This window comes from Gymnogyps californianus, chromosome 14 (assembly GCF_018139145.2).
Source record: "Gymnogyps californianus isolate 813 chromosome 14, ASM1813914v2, whole genome shotgun sequence".
Taxonomy (NCBI): domain Eukaryota; kingdom Metazoa; phylum Chordata; class Aves; order Accipitriformes; family Cathartidae; genus Gymnogyps; species Gymnogyps californianus.
Genome location: NC_059484.1, coordinates 18,499,900 through 18,512,400, shown reverse-complemented (window position 1 = coordinate 18,512,400; position 12,501 = coordinate 18,499,900).

Sequence of the window (12,501 nt, the reverse complement as noted above, 5' to 3'; positions counted from 1 at the left end):
CTCTGAGACCTGAAATTGTAATTACGTTGCTTCAAATGTCAGGTTCTTCAACAGCATATCACTTCTGGTGATAGAAGCCTAAGCAGCTTAGGTGATAGAAACCTAAGTAGCTTAATAGCTTCACAATGCCATATAATGTATGGGGAATCTCCCTGCACGGGGAATCTGATAGGGGAGATCTGAGTCACGGTGACAGCTTCAACAAACAGGCAGGCGGTGAAGTAAGGGAGTGTGCGATGAGCTCAGAGGAGGTGGCTTGATGATTTGCTATTTATAGATGCACGAAGAGGCTCAGAGACAGGAACTCCAGGCAGGGCCACTCTTTGGTTCACTGTGAAAACGATTCCTCGTCAGAGCTGCAAGCGAAACACAGTTTGTAGCTGGCATGGTCTCAGAGTGCCGCGATTGTATGAACACGTGGATATGCCACAGAAGCGGCTTTTGATGAGAGCCTGAAATGTAGCACATTTTAGCAATACAGACACTGCTGAATTTTATCTTTCTGTTCCTTGGTGTGTTTCGTTTTTACAGAGAAAGAATGAAATGATGCTGTGTACCCTTTACACCAAGAGCAGTCTCCTCTCATTATTATAGGGTATAATTCAGGAATTAATCTGGTCCAGTTTATTTACTGGAAGATTCTCTCTCTTGTCAGCCAATTCTGGAAACTAAAGTTATAGGATTTAAATATGGCAACCTTCTCTTCATGAGAGACACTGATGATTACAAAATCCGGTTGCGTCTACCTCATCACCATCAGCTTGAATTAAAAACACAGAGATTGTGTTTGTTTCAGTTATTTGGTAAAAGGGTGTCATGTTTTAGCCATTTCCTAAAAAAAAAAGGGGGACTCCAGAGCTCAGACTGCCAGTTAGAAACCTCACAATCATTACTTGGAGACCTCCATAAAATGAGTCCACGGGCTGTAGCTGAAAGATGGCTGTACGATAAACCTGCCTACAGCAGCTGGCGCGAAACCGGCCCTCTGGATGGAAATCTTAATATAGGGCTCAGCGATGAAATTAACAGTTGAAAATGTACCAGTGCGTGCATCCGAGCAGCTCTCTGTCCCAGGCGATGTGGGGCTGCGGTGGTCGGTGGTGGGAGGATGCTGCTGGGACGGTGCTGGCTCTTTCCAGGAGACTCATCCCGTGCAGTTTGGCTGCAGCTGTACCAGAATAGGGAATAGTGCCATCGCCTCTGCTTCCCACTGTTAGCTGGTCCCTGGCATGGTTTCAGCTGGCGTCAGCACTTTCCCAGACCAGTCCTGTCCTAGACAGGGCTTAAGAGTTAGTTTGAGCCTTTTTCAATATGTGGTTTGGACATGCCACTCTGCTCCGGAGAGGGGAAGGCTTTAATAGTGATAGCCCCAGTGCCAGGGAAGGGTCCAGCCTGTTCAGTTCAGTCGCAGAGACGTACCCTTTTTTCTTGCTAAAAGAAAAATATCCAATTAAGAGAAGCTATAAAACAACAGACTTTATAATCCTACAAGTAGGCTGAAAGTTTTGTCATAACACATTTTCTCAGTAAGGTATTTTCTGCCTTTCTGCTGCAAGAAGAAACACGTATCTCTCCCTAAGTGACTGAATGTAGCTCTGCTACTGCTCCGGCTTAGACCCATGTGTCCATCAAAGTCAAGGATCAATGTCATGCTTGTTTCATAGATGCTGAATTGAGTGCTTAGGGCCCAGCTCTGAGAGTCTGCATTCTCTTAAATCCTGACGAGCTCAATGAGTGCGGAAGGAGCTCATCACCTCGGAGGATCAGGCAGATATTGAAGCCAGTGAAGCCTCGCTGAAGTCCACGTCACGTGCTTAGAAAGGTCAGTCACATATTTACAAAAGCCCATCAGAGTTGAATTGCGCCCTGATTGAGATTATACTGGAAGCAAGACATGTGATTGTGCTGATGTTTACATTATTGCCCGAGAAGGTAAAAATCAGGCATTTATTTTTGATGGTTTTGCAGAGTGCAGAGCTAGCAGCCTGATTTGTATTCAGCTGCTGCATATTGAGGCTGCTGCATATTGAGGCTGGGCATCGCTCTTGTAAATGGTAGATAGGAGGAATTGCTATAGCAGAGAAATATTTCCTCTGTTTTAGGATAGATTTTAACCGTAGCCCTCCGACTCCTGATAACCGAAGCAAGAGTTATGTGTCTGGCGTTCTCTGCCCCACACTCCCGGTTATTTATTCCGTGATGTGCAGGAAGGAAGGAGACGTGCGCAATCTCCATTCTTGTTACCAGGAATTGTGCACCTAATTCTCTGTGCATTGTACTGAAAATGAACTAGTAAGATGTGTTCTGCATCAGCAAAAAGGCTCCCTTATTCAGCTGGAATGAGAACATGCACGCTATAACTTGGGAGTAAAGAAAATCGCTGTAAACGATTTCTTTAAACAGAGTCTGTTGCGTTTTTCCTTAAATTTTTGCTGAGAGTGAAGATTCTGCAGGGTTTTTTTCTCCTTTTTCCTACCCAATTGCTAACCTTTCAGTTGCATCCATTTCTGCTGCTTCTAGCACTTTTCATTCTGATGGCAGTTTTTCATCTCTTCACTAGCTTATGGCTAAAACAGTCCTTGTAACAGGAATTGCAGTTACTCTCCAGAATAATTATTTCCATTTGTTCCCACTCCGGTCCTAGGGGAAAGGGCTTCCTCATGTCTCGCCTTGATGGATCCGTCCTCCCAATTCCTCTACTTCGTGCAAATGTCTTCTCTGCAGGTGTCAACGCCAGGTGACAGCACCTTTCTGAGATGTATTTTCAAGTCATTCTTAGCTAATACATTGCCTGAACATATTAGGACTTATTTTTAGGGCTGAAATTTTCCTGGTTGGCTACTCAATTAATAAAAATGCATCAGCGTACGCATGCATAATTATGGTAATGCTTATAATTTTGTGACTTACTCTGTCTGAAAACTTTGCAGAACGCTTCACAGAAGTGCCGTGAAGTACTGGTAATCACAGCGCAGAGACTCAAAACAAGCGCAGGGAACGGAGCGGGTTCTTCTCACGCTGTTCCTCAACAAGTCACTAAAATAACCAGGAAAACACATTCAAATTGGGATCTCCTCACCCACCGTTCTTTGTGTTAGCCACTACCTAGATCCTAGAGGTTTTTTCTGTAGCAAAAGATACAATACGAAATCACAACTCGGAGTTTTTTACTGAAGCAAAGTCATTTGTATGCTGTGTGATTTTATAAAAGCATAGACCTTCTGCTTTTTACAGTACTTTGAGCTTTAAAAATGACTTTTATCTATGAATCTGAAGGATTCTGAATCTGATAGATGTTAATGAACGAAAAAATCGCTGAAATTAGAGAAGGAGTAGCTAGTTATCTGCTCCATCCATGCGACAGCTGAACACCATCCTGTACATTCTTTTTTCCTACCAATGCTACGTCCCGTCAGAAGTCAAGGTGAGGTGTATAAGGTGAAGGTAAAACCATTGCGGTTTTTGTAAAGGTTTTGTTAGGGCACAGCATGAGCACGTTCACACTAACTGTGCAGCCGTACACCAGGGAGAGGACCAACGTTTTGAGCACAAGATGAGGTGCTGCAGGGACGGCAGAGAATTACTCTGCAGCCGGAGACGGAGCTCCCCGTGCTGGCGTCTCGCTGTGCTGTCCTCACCGACACATTGCAGAGATCATCGACAGGAGAAAGCTGCCTCGCTACAACTAATCTCTAAATTTAAATCAATACAAGTAATATAATTTTTTCCTGGTTTGGTTGGGAACGCATTTGACTAACCCATAATAAACTACTTTATATGGAAATAAGTGTCCGCATGGTCCTCGCTCCAGTCGAACTGTGTTGGTTTATGGATTCGTGTTAAGTTCTGCAGCAATACAACTTTCTTCTGAGGCAAAGCCCTCAGAGAGTCATCAGCTTCCTATGGCATCAAGGCGTGGAAATATAAAGTGAAGGTTTAGGACATTTCAACTGTATCCAAGTTATGAATTCTGCCTGAATTCATGAAGCTGTTGTATTATTTAGTGCCTCGCCGTATAAAGACTCAGAGGTTTGTTTCAAAATTTATGTTGCCTGCTTCAGGCCTGAGCTTAAAGAGTTGTGAGAGGAGCAACCCAGTGTCATTTATTGTAATAATCTGCTGGAAGGAGGCGAGGATGCTGACCTGGGCGAAAGGCAGAGGAAATCTGGTCTCTGCGAGTGACTGACGGCAGCAGAAAAACCCCAGCAGAAAGGAGTAAAGGCAAATGTGTATTTAAGTGCTGCGAAGAGGGGACGTATCTGGCGATGGGAGGAGTGGTACAAACACGTTGCGGGCGGGAATCGTAAAGCAACCTGTGACCGGGGAGCCCAGAAGGCGTACGACAAAATTAAAGCAGAAACCGAGTGATGGTATGGGTTCTGAAGGGCTTGGAATTGCCTGGAGATATTTAATACGCCACTTAGATCTGTGTGTACGCTCCGCCTGTGGGTGAGTAAACGCCTTGTGATCCTTTCAGCCATTCCTCCGAGAGCCCTGTGCATAGCGCGCTGGTTCAGGCATTATTCCTCAAGGGTTAAACTATAAACTGAAGTACCCTCAAGTGCAGAGCTGAAGTGAGGGTGGTTTTGAGTATCCAGCAGTCTTACAGCAGCTGGAATGCAGAGTCTCATTCCCGAGCCGTAATGCCAGAGCCCGTGCACAGAAGCCGTGGTTGGTGTCTGCAGAGACCCGTTCACAGCAGCACTTGGTTTTATGTAGGTCGTAAGCCCTCCAGTATTGATTGGAGGGGTTTCGAGGGTACTAACCTGCGTAAAAGGAAAAGTGGTCTTTAAATACTAAATAAAAAAGGCACTTAGAGTGTCACCACTACGAGGATTTTCTGCTTGCTGGGAGCAGCGTCTCAGCACTCATGGACTGTAGAGCTGCTTGAGGAATGAACCTCGATGTGCAGTTCTTGTGTTTCTTCCTGTGCATGAGCATACACAAATAAAATACTGACCCCAGCTCAGAGCTTCTGAATTCTACCAAAATTCCTTTGCCTGGTATTTCGCGCTGGCCAGGCATTGCTGGTAATAGGCACGGGGACCAGAGCAGATACGAGAAGTAACCTTGTGAAGCCAGGAGGAGAACGTCCCAAGAGCAGATGCCTCCTTTGCTGATTTCCAACTGAGGAACATTGTATGAGACTTAGCAACTGTCAGCGGGGAGCGGGTGCAATGCGTGCCTCCTTGCACGCTGCCTGTGTGCTCCGCGAGAGCCGACCAGGAGATGCCCCAGCGCGAGCTGAAGTCCCATCAGTGAGTTCATCAGACCACGCAGGCGTCTCGAGTGGGAGATCTTCCTGGGATGCAGGAGCCGGGACACTGACCTCTCCGCATCCTTCAGGAGCCAGGGCCATGCCACAGCCTCGGAGCTTGCCCTGTCTAACACAGACTCCTTGCATGAAGGCAGGTGACTGTGGCTCCACGATTCCCAGGCGATTTTGTGACTAACTTCTTGCCTGTGCATGATGAAGGACGAGCTGCCGCCGCCTTCTCCCTGGGGATTAGTCCCAGACAGGGCTTTTTGTGAATATTATGAAGGCACTTTATCAGCAGCATTGGGTCTCCCATGAAACAGCAAAGTGACTTTGAGTAAAACCATGGATGGGAGACAAAAAGACAGCTCTTCCATACAGCTCTGCCTGCGTCTCCTACAGGCATGAATTAAACAGCAAGTCAACCTTGTCTTCCTCGTGCAGGGGCCAGGGAAGCAAAGCGCAGCTGTGATGATGCTTTATGTCAGGCCCGTCACACATCAATAAGATACCAATACAGAGGTACCTATAAAAGCTGCCTTTCAGGTTATATTCAGTGAAAGAATGGTTTTCCTTTACCCTCCGGGGTTTACAGTGGGGATTTACACACCTAGGCTGGAGAATGGCTGGTTGTGTGATCCTGTTCACCAATGCATCCATGCACATTGACCGGTTTTCTTTATTTTTGGCTGCCTTGCGGGTTTTTTTGTCTTCGGTCTGGTGACTCTGTCCTGTAAAGGAAGTATGTTGAGGGAGGTACCTATATTGTTGCAGTCTTTTCATCATGTTTACTTTCCCTTGTACAGGATATTTAACCGCTACTGCTGGAATGATTCTACAGTTGCTGTTCATTACTAATTATAAAACATCCAATACAAATAAAGTACTCTCTTCTTTGCAACCCTGGGGATACATTTTAGACTATTAGATTTATTTTATTTTTTCAAAACCAGTGTAAAGCTAAACTTTCTGTGTTGCCCCTGGGTTTTCATGCTGCAGACTTGGTCAGTCAAGCGTGCAAAAATCTGGTGAAATAAACCCTAGAGACCAGGTTTGAAATGTGCCTTTCACTGACCAGAATTCTCTTCTGCTCAAAGTAGTTGTCCAAACTCAGCACACAAGGCTTAATAATAATTAATTATTCTAAGCCAGATAATGAAAAAAGTGGTATGGACAGACTCCATGTAAGCACACCATTTAAAAGCATTAAATTTATTTTCTTGTGGTGCAAACCATCAGTAATCGAATTTCCATTACCCAGTGATGGGTGTGAACAGACAAGAAAAATACTGAGTCAACAGAATACCAATTAGAGATCTGCAGGTATCCTGCTTTAAATATGGCAAAGTAAGGAGATATTTTCCCAAGAGGCTGATCTTCTAGTGAGTAAGCATGACTCTAAGTAAGTCCTTTACCTTTTTTTTTTCCCTCTTGAGAAACACCCTCTACTTCTGGGTGTGCCAGGAGGTACACCAAAGGAAAGGGATCTGTTCACAGCCTGTAGCAAGTATTTGGCAGGGACAAAAGCAGTGAAACAAACCTTTCTCAAGTGTCCTCTGAAGAGAGGAGGAGAAGTGGTTTGCTTTGTAAATTAGTCTAGTCAGTCTTGCTCTGGAATTGCTCTAGAAAACACGGAGAAGCTTAAAAGTAGGATGAGACTGTCTACCAGACCTGATTCTTCGTGCTGGATTTATTTCTTCTGGTTTGGAGACACTGCTCAGCTTTGGGTGGTTGTTGGTGCCGGGTGATGGATGCTATGAGAAGCTATGGAGCCGTAACCATTCCTTGGGAAAACATGCAGCAGCAGCAGCAGCCGTCCTAGCTGCTGGGGAGGAGGCAGGTTTAGGTTTGGTCCCGAAGACGAGGCAATCGGGAGGGAGGGGTACTTCTTCTGCCTTCATTACAATCTTCATGCCTTTCACAACCGTGTAACTTTTCTGGTTTTTGCCTCGAAACTGTATGTCTTAGCTACATCACACATGAGTTGTGAGATTTAATTAATATTAATAAAGCCCATTACGTAAAATTAGCCATAGACAGGAGATTCTTTAAAAGGTGAAATCATAATAGTCATGATCAGAGTGTCTGTGTTGCTTGGAAACTGAGAGCTGTCCTGGTCTGCTCCTCAATATTTGCCTTTCATTACAGTTATTTCCCCGCTACTTGTGGAAAAGGAGTTTTAAAAGAGAGAAATGAATCCATTGACAGTGATGACTACAAAGAAAAGTCTTTTTCTGAGCTTTATTTTTTTGCAGTTGGGTCTTGGGTCTGGCAGGTGAAGGCCACGCGGGGATCCGTTAGGAATGGTGCCCCGCAAGAGCCAGAAGCAACAGCCAGCAGCACAGGCGGGTGTAGAGCACGGTGCTTGTTTGTTTGCTTGATTGTTTTGGGAGCATCTTTTGGGCGATCCTCATTACTCATTTCTCCAGTCTGTCTTCAGAAATTTTGGGATTGGTTCCCAATCAGACGATGTATCTGCCAACCCGTCCATTTCCCAGCGTAGACTTTGGCCGTTAATCTGCGAACACGTGCTTCAGCCATTTCAACAGCTAAGATACGCCACTAGCTCTTAGGTATAGCCTTCAAATAAAGCAACGGCATACTCTTGAAAAACCTGCAGCAAAAGTACACAAGCTTAAAAATAACTACATGAGTGGCGTATTCTGCTAATCAGCAGTTCCGATTGTCTCGGCATTTCTGCGCACAAATCAGTTGTATTTAGGAGGCTAAAGCAGGTAGTCACCACTGGAGCCTGATTACATATTTTTAAAGTGCTGCCTGATTAGATTAAACTTGGTGCTGTTTATGGCTGATTTGGAGTAAATGGGAAAAATCAGAGATGGGATCCAGACACGTAAGCTGATCCCGATTTTGAGAATGAAAAATTCAGGGCTCAAACCCAGACCTAGATCCAAGTTTTATACCGAGGCCTCTGTCTTCAGAGTGGACTGATTCAAAATCCTGCAAGGAAAGGCTTTGGGTTGTTCCCCTGTAGGAAACTTGTATTTGCTTAGAAATAACTGACTTAATTCTTAAGGACTCTTGAAGGCTTGCATCCTCGGTACTGAGTTCACTTTAAACGAAGATAAAGTGCTAAAACACTGAGTGGTTTACTTACACATAGAAATATGCATCAGAAGATATTTCATCAGTTCCTATAGTTTGCAATCCAACATCTTTGCAGGTTAGCACATGTATTCTGTTTCAGGCTTTTGATTAATTACAGAGTACCAAAACCATACATATTTATAGCTTACAGAATTAGATAAATTCTCCAGATGTGGCTTCCTTTTAGTTAAATCAAGATGAATGGAGATCAAAGCCTTTGATCTTTAGCCTGACTGAAACCTGCTGCTGACATAAGCCTCTAGAAAATGACGCAGCGAGGGGAACTGGCCACTCTCAACTTTGATGCAGAAGCATCTCAAACAAAACCTATGGGAAGAAACTTTGTGGAGGATATATCTATACACACCATTGAGTCTCTACCTCTGAAAGTAGAAGGCAGTTTTCAATGAACCTTTTACTCTTAAACAACATATTTAAATAGATTTATTTTATGTTCCAGCTCAGAAATTATTTAAGACTTTTCAGTGCATGCATATCCTCTGCAATACACAGAACTGGCAGAAAATGTCATCGTGAGCTAGTTTATAGCCTCAATTAAGGCTATTTCCATTGCTCCAGATGTGTAAAGCAGACTTATAGCCGAGTTCCTGGTATAGTGAACTCCCTGATGCCTCCTAGGATCAGCACTGCCAGCTCAATCATATCTTCTTCAAGACCCTTGGAAAAAATGAGGAATAGCCAGGGAGCTGCAAATTCAGACTCAATGCTGGCAACATGAATGCTTTACACAAGTCTTAGCCAGTTAGGCAGATAGCACAGTCTGGAAACTCTTGTTCCACAAAACACAAAATTTTGTTCCACAAAATCTTGTACCACAGGCTTATTCTAGCAGCCACAGCTGCAAAGCAATGCAAAAAGTGCTGCGTGGCCACGTCTGCCTATCTCTGTAGCTTCGTGAGCCCCACAGCATGGCCATAAACCCGCACGGCTCTTTGGGTGATATTGCCAAGAGAGTTCCCACTCCCATGGCCAAGACTGTTTCATGAGCTGTTGTCTATAAATGAAGCTGATATACTAGGGAAAAAAAAAAAACCACCACCCCCCTACAAAACCAAACCCAAACAAACAACAACAAAAAAAAACCCAAATAATTTTAGATTCAGACTTGCCAACATCAGAAGGAAAAAAAATTAATCAAGGACACTACAGTATAGATGACCCACAGCGACCTGGAGAAGGGCTAAAAAATGAGGGAGAAAAGGGTTATTAATAATGAAGTGAAGTAACAAGGAGAATGGGCGGCTCACCCATCAAATACAGCGGACTCTGAGTCTGCTACAGAGTCAGGAAGGTCAGATGGTTGATGCCTTTTGGCAGTGACAGAGGAATCATCCAAAGACCAAAGCAACGGTCAGAGGAGGTTGAGGCTGTTGAAGGATGCCACCAACTCTTCTAAGAGCCTCCTCCAAGACTTTAGACAATTTTGGGGTATGGAAGAGGAGCAAAAGAATTAGAGGGGAGGCTCTTGGACATCTTATCCCCTCAGGAGCTGGAAATATGAAGGTAGAAGACAGCCTGGTGGCACTGCCAATGAGACAATAGCATTCATGGTCCTTGGAAAGGGAAATTGGCCTTCAAAATGCCTGATCTCAGTAAACTCAGAGAACTGACAGATTTTCATTGGAGAGAAAAGGCAGAAATGCACTACCCCAGTGCAGAGAGAGTATAGGAAATGCAATTGATTTACTAAATCATAAATTCTTTATTGACATCAGAGGAAAGAACTATAATTTGTAAGATTATTGAAGATGATCGTAAAAGAAGAGCTCAAATACGTGAGGGAAAAGTCAAAATGGAAAAGGTAGAAAACCAAATGCAGCTAGCAAGAGACATCAGGGATAACAAGAAATAATTCTTAAACCCATTAATAACGGGAGGAAGAGCAAATGAAAGATTTGTCCATTACTTTGTAGAGAGGAAAAGCTTCTGATCAATGAAAATAAGAAGAATTAATGCCTTTTTTCACCAGTTTTCAGTAAAAAGTAAACGGTGAATAAGCATTTACCACAATTAATACTAACAAAAAGAAATATTTCAGCATAGATTAGGGGAAAACCAGGTTAAAGAATACTTAGATAAGTTAGAGGTTTTTAAATTGGCTGGGGCTGACTTAATCCTGCAGTACTTGAAGAACTGGCTTTAGTAATCTCAGAACTATTAATGGTATCTCTGAATTCATGGACGGGCTGGGGTGATACCAGAAGACTGATGTATTGCTTATCTGTAAAAGGTGGGAGAGGTGAGAGGAAAAAGAGCAGGAGAATTGCACAACAGTCAGCTCACCCTCAAAATCCAGAAAAATGCTGGAGCAAGTAATCACGTACCTGGAAAATAAAAAGAAGATGAGCAACAGCCAATACAGATTTGTCAAGAACAAATCGTGTCAAAGTACTCTAATTTCATTTGAAAGAGTAACAGGCCATGTGGATAGAAGAAAAACAGTAGATGTCAAATATATTGACTTCAGTAAGGCTTTTGACACTGATGATATTTTGCTTTTTGTCCCTTGTAGAATCTCCCTTTCTGTCATAATTTCTTTTAAAAATAATCTAGAGGAAAATGAAAATCTAATATTAACCAATTTAAAAGATCCTTTTAAGCTTAATGATCCAATATAATGTATAAAACAGAGGATAAACATTAGAATTTGTGAAGGATGCCAGGGCAAGCTTCTTCATACCTCTCAAGAACTAATATGGGGGCTTACATCCCCTCTTAGATGACGGGGACTTACATCCCCTCTGAGGTGACGAGGTGTTTGTGTCTTTACCATCAGTGAACAGGAGGAAGGGTGTGAGGAATAAGATGTCTTCCCATTGCAGACTCACTAGGGAAGAGCAATGTTAAGGTCTCATTTTTCCCGTCCAACTCAGCCTTGTAGAAATACTGACCCGAACACCTACAATCAGAGCACCCTCCCCGAAGGTTTCTGCTGCTCCTTGCCTCTGCGTCGCCGTGGTCTCGTCGGCAGCTGGTTGGTGCTGAGTCAGCACATTTCCCTGCCAGGACAGCCTTGCCTCATAACCTCTTCCCTGCCTGGTCCTGCCGCCTGGATGATAAGACCTTGTTGCAGGCAGCTGCTCGTGCTCCTTCCTTTCCCCTGACGGACTCGCTGGGCTCAGTCCTGCGAGCAGGGCTGAATCAGACGCTTTGCATTTAATAAACTTTCCTGGAGAGCACAGCAGAACCGTTCCTGCGGAACAGAGGAGGCGGCCGCCCTCAGCGATCACCACCTTCGTGTTTAACCATTCATCTGTCTGGGAGAAAGGAGATAACGGAAAGAAATGAAGACATTATGTTACATATGTCATAATATTTCACCGTTGTATGGTAATTTTCATCCCAGTGTGGTCAGAAAGGACAGCATCACCGAGATGCCGTACCTTCTGCTGCGGAGGGCGGCTGGTTTGCGACGTGCTACAAAGCAGACGGAGAAATTCTTTGGCCAAAGGAAAGACATCCCAGGAGGCTTTCATTTTTAGGTGCTCTCAAAGAGTTCCCAGGTGGAGGTCATCTCACCTGAGATGGAGATGGTGATGGAGAGCCCGGTGTGGGCATGTCCAGAGGACAGTTCATGCCCTCTTAAGCTAGGTGTCTCCGATGGGTGGGCTGGGCTGGGCTCTCTTCTTCTCCAGCGGCTGTTGGCCAACAAGCGCCTGGAGAGGTGACGATGAGGAAGATGAATCCCCAAAGTGAATATCTGGGAATTCAGGTTATCTCTACTGGTGAGACGATCGCTGAGGATTTAAGGTAGCTGGCTTGGCTGAAGATAAGGCGTGTGTCAGAAGAGGCGGCTGGCCCAGTCATTCTTTCCTGGCTCAGCTTCGGTCAGGATGTTAAAAATGAGTTAATTTCTTCGCAAGGCTGGTGATGGAATGTTAATTGATGGGGATAATGCATTCAAGTTAAAAACCTGCATATGGAGCCACATTCATATCTTCGCTCTGTAAGACGCTGCGAGCAATTATCCAAATTTTGGCAATTTGGGTACTGAATTTTAAACATAGTCAGTTTGTAATATAGAGCCCTTTTTTTTAAAGGGTCGGGTTTATTTGTCTCAGTTATGAAACATTATTCTGTCACCAAAATAATGTAGACTAGAGGATGATCTATTA